Source organism: Idiotropiscis lumnitzeri, unplaced genomic scaffold, assembly GCF_059441095.1.
Source record: "Idiotropiscis lumnitzeri isolate Australia: NSW breed Sydney's pygmy pipehorse unplaced genomic scaffold, RoL_Ilum_1.0 HiC_scaffold_46, whole genome shotgun sequence".
Taxonomy (NCBI): Eukaryota; Metazoa; Chordata; class Actinopteri; order Syngnathiformes; family Syngnathidae; genus Idiotropiscis; species Idiotropiscis lumnitzeri.
This window is the reverse complement of record NW_028283584.1, coordinates 6,462-14,289: the sequence shown is the minus strand read 5'-3', so window position 1 is coordinate 14,289 and position 7,828 is coordinate 6,462. Positions and strand designations below refer to the sequence as shown.

The 7,828-nt window shown below is 40.8% G+C and overlaps 1 long non-coding RNA gene across 1 annotated transcript; it reads left to right on the top strand.

Moving 5' to 3' along the window:
• The first annotated feature begins 612 nt into the window (after positions 1-612).
• LOC148315736 (uncharacterized) lies at positions 613-3,556 on the top strand. The gene is made up of 4 exons (XR_015840629.1): positions 613-684; positions 1,343-1,462; positions 2,063-2,226; positions 3,477-3,556. It is a non-coding gene; the product is annotated as an uncharacterized LOC148315736 (long non-coding RNA).
• Positions 3,557-7,828: the final 4,272 nt, after the last annotated feature.

Below are 7,828 nucleotides of genomic sequence, written 5' to 3'. Positions count from 1 at the left end.
ATTCCATGTCCCCAGAGCTAGGCGCTTTATGTTGCCGGGGATTGGACTGCCTTTGACTGCCTCCTAGCTCAAAGGAAACCCAAATTCTTTGGTCCCGCCCACTGGTAGTGAGCCGAAGCCCTTGTATTAAATAATAAATAAATACATAAAATAAAAAAATTAATAAATTTAAAAAACGGACCGATCCACTGCTTGGGTTAGTTTGACCCACCTTGAGATCCGTTCCCACTCAGTGACAGTGTCTACAAGCCACTGCCACCAGGCCAGTGAACCGACGTCCAGGCAGTGACAAAAAACGTGATCAAATTACATTGCTCATCATAAGGTGTTTGTGAGACGCTCTTTGTATGTTTCCTCAATTAAGACCTGTTTTCCATTGGTGTATTTGAAAAAAGTGGTGAACCTGTTAAATTCACTACAAAACGTTAAGAAGATGAAAGTAATGTTTGAAGGAATATTATTTTTCTATCGACATGCCGGCGGGCGGGCACAGATAGAGAGTGATAAAGCAGCACCACCCGCGCGGGGCGTGCTGACGAAAAGGCAAGCGCTCCTCCTCTCATCGCGTCCTTATTAAGACAGAAAAAAGACGCTGTTGAATTTGACCTATTCGCAGTTCGAGCAGGTGCTTAACGCTGGAGAATATCACCACTTCGAAGTTCGAACTGCTGTTGAAACGGAGAGGTAAGTGTTTTTCGTTTGTTTTTATTCAAAACATGCCTCGAGTGCATTTGTTCATGGTTAGAGATAGTTGTGTGGAAAACACTATACAAAGTAGCACCATGGATGTGGGCCTACAACACTGGCCTAGCAAACATGTGCTCCTACATCGACATAATTGACGAGCTCCAGTTAAGCATTGAATAATTATAAAACGTCATGGTGCTTTTACTCATTTAAAGAACTAAACCGACGCGTATTTTCATCCGGTGGTCAGGTTTGCATTGAATGTGAGCACGAGGGACGCTAGCTTGTTGCGTTAGCTTTGCGGAGCTAACAGCTTGCACTTTTGTTATAGAACAACAGAATGCAAGTACCATGATAATTTCTGTCATTAATTTTTGTGTAAGACACGATGTTCACTGGTTAATTACATGATTCTTAAAGCAAAGGTTACTGTGAATGCAATTTTGGTAAGATTTTTGTAGTCACACTGCATAAATCTGTCTGTCTGTTGTTTAAACTTCAATATAAACTATTATGGTTGAAATCATTAATTGGGATGGAGGGATTGATATTTTTTTAATTTATAATTTATTTTTCTTACACTGATATTGTTAAAACTCCATTTAGCCTATAGTATTAATAATTCTCAACACAAAACTGTCTTTTTTCTTTATAGAATAAACAATGCCTTCCCTGAGATGCAGGAAGTCCCCAAAGCAGGATACTATTGAACATGCAGTCAAGGGTCTGGACAAGACTGCAGAGTTAGAAGCGAAGTATATAAACTCATTTAAAGGTATGATGTTAACGCTTTTGCTAAGATATATTATTGTTTTCTGATAACCAAGCTGACATCGTTTTTTAAGTGGTTATTTTACATTAAGAGTGTCTTGACCTTTTCTTTTGTCAGTTTCAAGTTATTTCAGTGAGCGTGAAACCTGATGGTAGGAGTTCTACCTAAATTAAGGCTGTACTTGATGACGCCCTCCGGCATTTTTATACCACAATAGACCAGTGAACAAGTCCGATATTGATAGTCTAGTGTAAAGCACGTTATACGTCACAGAGATCACGTGACGCGATCCAATATGACTGTGTATACAGTGTATGTCATTGTTATGAAACTAAATAATCTTAAAGTTTTTTTTTTACGTAACCAGGTGCCATTGACATTTGTACTTTCAGTCCTAATACATACTGGCTAATGCAATGCTGGAAAATGAATTTTGGCTGGTCTGTTCCTTTAAAATCATAAAGAAGGGCTCTGCTCTATCCCTCACAAGAAGCAATGTTTCAAACCACCCTACATTAGTATAGTGGCCCAAATGAATATGATGACTCCTTATTTGTGTGCTTAAAAATATGACGAAGCTATCTTGATTTCCCTGTTAACTAGGTCGAGGAGTATTTACCAAGGCCCCTTTCAGGAAAGACGACTTTATTCTTTATTATGGAGTACAGAGGAAAATTGATAGATTCTGATAAATCTCAACGCAGGAAGATGGATGGAAGAGGCACTGTCTTTTTGTTTGACTTCCGCCGGCAAGAAAAAACTTGGAGGTGAGGCAAAGATTGAGATGTTATCTTATTTTTGTTTTTATTTAAAAAAATAAACACATACTCATCCCATAAGTGTTAGGGGAAAAATCATTCTCTAAGCAAAAATGTATACCGTATTTTCGCACCCAAAAGACGCGCCGTGTCAAAGGGCGCAACACCTGTTGAGGCCGCTATTTCTGTCTTTGTAACATATACTGGACGCACCGCCTGACAAGACGATAGCACAGCTGCTGTTAGCATAGCATGAACTTGGCAGAGCTGCCCACACTGACACAGCCGATAGCAGCCTACTATGCCCCAATAACATGAGCAATCACCCCATTGTTGCAGCAGACGCCAAGTCTCTATTGACAATAGCTGACAATGGCTCAGGCCAATATTAGGTGCATTGGCAATAGCCTACAAAGCAACGTCAGGGGAGGGACTTGGCTGCTCACCACACTCCTTAGAGTCACGGTTTCAAAAAAAAATAAAAAACTCATCATACAAGCAAACAATGAAACATAGAAATAAGATTAACACAAACATGTATCTCTCATGCCATCAATATACCCAAAAAAAATGAAAATAATACAAAAGCCACTCAGCCTTAGCTAATTCAAGCAATGCATTCTGGGAGCAGAGACCCACAATCCCATAGCTGTTTAGAGAGATTTGCATGGCTGTTTAAAGAGATGTGCTGTTATGCTTTGGACTTTTTGTCTGTTGTCTAAACCTGGGACGTTTCTTGCTTGCAATAACATAAATGATAAGACAGACTAAAACATTGTGGACAGCTGCCCTTTGTCCAGCTTTTTCCAACACCATCACCCAAACATTATAGTCAGATGGTGTATTTGTCACGGTCGATTGTAAGCATGGACAACTCACTCTTTGCCCAGCAGGGTGTGCTAACATGCACTTCCAACAGCTCGTTGATGACAAGGGCTGATGGACGTGAGTGGTACTTTGTCCATTTAATGGACGCATCGACTGACAGGGCGCTTTGTTTGCTTATGACTGCGAAAATACGGTGATTACTTTTATTCATGCGTTGAATCTGTACAAATGAAAATATAGACCATGAAGTCTCAAAGACAAGCTGTTAATAGGGTCTGATTCCAATAGAAATTTCTTGTATGATTTTATTTAGAAGATTTAAAAATTGTGGATTTCCTATTTTTATGTTTTGTGTACACAAGATTGTCTCAAAGATTAATTTCTGACATTGATTGAATAATTGTTTTTTTTTTTTTTAAATCTATTTTAAGTGTTGATGCCGCTCAAGAAGATGGCAGTCTGGGAAGACTGGTTAATGATGACCACATGCACCCCAACTGTAAAATGAAGTCAAGTCAAGTCAAGTCAATTTTATTTGTATAGCCCTTAATCACAGACAGTCTCAAAGGGCTTTACATAGCCACAATCGACATCCCCGATCTTAACCCCCAGGAGGGCAAGGAAAAACTCACAAAACCTCATTAGGGGAAAAGTGAGAAACCTTGAGAAGGGACCACAGATGGGGGAATCCCCCTTCCAGGATGACCAGGCTGCAATGGATGCCAACTGGGCAACATTTGGCACATACAATGATGCTATGCAATAATAGATGAGATAATATAAGAGTCAATTGAATGAAGTGCTGCAGGAAGATGACTTCAGTGGAGTGGGTCCTCATCCAGGGCCGTAATATCCATGGCAGCATATCCGAAGATGAGCCTTCGATCTTGTACCGGTCAGTTGGTGTAAATTCAGTACAGCCACTTCCAAGTGAATCGCCATCACCTAATTCGGGGAATTGGGAACAGAAAAGAAAGAACAGAAATAGCAAACAGGCCAACAAGTAGTTCAATGAAGTGCTGAACTATAAGGAAATCAGAAAAGGCGCTGCATGAAGACGACTTCGGCAGAGCAGGTCCCTTCCCGGTTCGTCAGTGCCGTAATCTTCAAAGCATGTCCCCATCACCTAATTCCCAAGCAGGGGAAGGAGGGGGCAGAAAAGAGAAGAAGCGGCAGTAAACAGGCCAACAAATAATTAAATTAGATGCTAAAGTATATAAATAAATTGATCAAATGTCGCGCTGCAGGAAGACGACATCACTGGAACAGGTGCATGCCCAGTTGGTCAATGCCTTAAACTTCCTAGTGGGTCACCGTCACCTAATCCCCCAGCCGGGGGAAAAGGGGGCAGAAAAGAAAACAAAAGAAAAAAAAAGCGGCAGTAAACAGGCCAACAAATATTTCAGCTAAATGCACAAGAGTATAAATGCGTCTTTAATAGTGTTTTGAACATTTCTACTGAGGTGGCGCCTCTAATATCTGAGGGAAGTGCATTCCAAAGCATTGGTGCCCGAATAGAGAACGCTCTAGAACCTGCGGACTTCTTTTTGGCTCGCGGGATCACTAAAAGACCAGCATTTTGTGAGCGAAGGTTTCGGGACGGAACATATGGTACCACGAGGTCAACGAGATAAGAAGGTGCTAAGCCGTGCAATATTTTAAAAGTAAGTAGCAGAACTTTAAAATCACATCTCAAGTGGACCGGAAGCCAATGCAAATTGGCTAATATCGGGGTAATATGATCAAACTTTCTCGTCTTAGTTAAGAGTCTAGCTGCTGCATTTTGAACTAACTGCAGACTTTTAATACTCGACATGGGGAGACCCGAGAGCAAAGCGTTACAATAGTCGAGGCGAGATGTAACAAACGCATGGATTAAGATTTCCGCGTCACACGTTGATAGAATTGGGCGAATTTTAGCAATGTTACGCAGATGAAAAAACGCAGTTCGAGTAATATTTTTAATGTGCATTTGAAAAGACATAGTTGCGTCAAATATAACACCGAGATTTTTTGTTGAATCCTTTTGGATAATATTACATTTATCGATATTCAGAGTGGTGTCTTTGAAAAGGTACCGATGACGCGCTGGTCCAATGATGAGCATCTCGGTTTTATCTGAGTTAAGACGCAAAAAATTGAAAGACATCCATTGTTTAATTTCGGCAAGGCACGCCTCTAATTTATAGCAGTCGCGGGGATTCGTTATATCCAACGGCATGTATAATTGCGTATCATCAGCGTAACAGTGAAAACTAATGTTATATTTCCGTATAATATCACCAAGCGGTAGCATATAGATGCTAAACAATAGAGGTCCAAGTACCGATCCCTGCGGAACTCCACATATGATCTTACAAATATCCGAAGTCGTATTGCCATGAATTACACGGTGCGTCCTCTCCGACAGATACGAATTAAACCAAGAAAGCGCTGAACCTGAAATGCCAACACACGTTTCAAGGCGTTTTAATAATATGTTATGATCAACGGTATCAAAAGCGGCACTAAGATCGAGTAAGAGTAATATTGATGAGGTGTCGGCGTCCATAGCTATGAGAAGATCATTAGTAACTTTAGCAAGGGCCGTCTCAGTAGAGTGGTCGGCTCTAAAACCCGATTGGAAAGGTTCAAATTGATTATTAACAGTCATATATTCATTAAGTTGTTGCGCTACGACTTTTTCAAGAATTTTTGCAATAAACGGAAGATTTGAAACCGGCCTATAGTTGATGAGACTCTCTGGGTCAAGGTTTGGTTGCTTAAGTAACGGTCGGATAACGGCGGTCCTAAAAGCTGCTGGTACTACACCCGTGGTAAGTGATAGATTAATTATATTTAAAACAGACGGTCCTAGGGTCGTAAACAGTTCTTTAATTAGTTTGCCAGGAAGCGGATCGAGCACACAAGTTGTCGGTTTTGCCGCACTAACCAATTTTGTTAGGCTCTCAAGAGATATTTTTTTAAATTGACATAAGGTTATCGGACAGTTATCAGCCCTAATGTCCCTATTAACACAATTTGTCGCGGAATTCGACGGAATTTTAAGAACAGTGTCTTTAATCTCATCACGAATACATTCTATCTTCTGAGTAAAAAATTGCATAAAATCGTGAGCTGAATAGGAAGAGCTATCCGAGGTTGGTCGCTGTTGCGTTAGCATTGCTACGGTATCAAATAAATATTTAGGATTGTTTTTATGTAAGACAATTAATCTAGAATAATAATTAGTTTTGGCTAAATTAAGCGCTACTTTGTATATTAGTAAACTATCGCACCATGCCTGACGGAAGACCTCAAGTTTGGTCGCACGCCATTTGCGCTCAAGCTTCCTACAAGATCGTTTCAGTACGCGCGTTTCCTCTGTAAACCACGGAGTAAGCCTCTTTGGACGAGTTTTAGTTTTTAAAGGCGCGACGGAGTCAAGCGCATTTAACAAAGCGACATTAAAGTTGTTTGTGAGATCATCAATCGTACCAATATAATTAGGAAACGAAGCAGTTGCTAAAGGGAGTAGCTCAGAGAGCGCAACGATGGTTGAGGAGCTAATGTTACGGCTGCTATAATTTTGATTATGGTCAGAACGATGACAGTGAGCCAAGACTTCAAATTTGATAAAGTAATGGTCAGATATAGCACTGGTATATGGTAATACAATTATTTTTGAAGATGCTAAGCCTCGGGTTAATACCAAATCTAGCGTATTGCCATTTATATGCGTTGCTTCATTTATTATTTGCGTGAAACCAAACATATCAATGATTGTCCGAAACGCTACCGTAAGTGGTTCCGACGGGAGATTCATATGAATGTTGAAGTCGCCCATGATAAGTATATTATCCGCATGAGTTACTAAATCAGCTACGAATTCAGAAAATTCATCTAAAAAGCCGGAGTAAGAGCCAGGTGGACGATAAAGAACGGCAAGATAAAACGGCAGCTCGGCTGAGGATCGCATAATGAGAACTTCAAATGTTTTAAAGGAATTGCTAAAACGAGGACTAAGTTTTAGGTTAGATTCGGAAATGAGGGCTACACCCCCGCCTTTCTTTTGAGGGCGCGCAACATGCGAGCTCACGAAGTTTGGAGGCGAAGCCTCATTTAGCGGTAAAAACTGATTTGGTTTTAACCAGGTCTCGCAAAGACCAATCATGTTAAGATTATGGTCTCTAATAAGGTCATTAACTAACAAGGCTTTCGATGAAAGCGATCTAATATTTAAAAAACCGAGTTTCAGTAAAATAGGTCTATCTAAGTTATTCCGCGCAACAGGACTCCTGGTCATAATATTAAGGAGATTGCCTTGCCTAGGTCCCGGATTGTACCTCGAGCGACTATAAACGCGGCGAGAAATTCTGACGGTCGGAATCCGATAGTTATTTACCAGCTTTCGAGTGCTATTATTTTGAGAGAACGGCTCGTCGTCAATAAAACCGACCGAGGAGGAATGCTTAAACCCATCATGTATTGCCACCTCAGTAGAAATTATATCAGTATGAGATCTACCAGCGTATGGTGTGTAGCGCTCAAATCTAGAAGAAAAGCTATGTGTGTTGTCTAAGTCTAGCATAGCGCTAGTTAGCTCTAGCCTTACAGACTCCATACCCTTCCTTACAGGCTCACTATTCGCCTGCAGCCCGACCTGCTCTAATATGAATAGTCATGGAAGGCTCAAACAATAATCTATGTTTCTAGAAAGAGTGATGGCGCCTTCCCAGTTAGGGTGAAGGCCGTCCATCCTCAGCAGGTCGGGTCGGCCCCAGAAAGAAGGCCAGTTATCTAT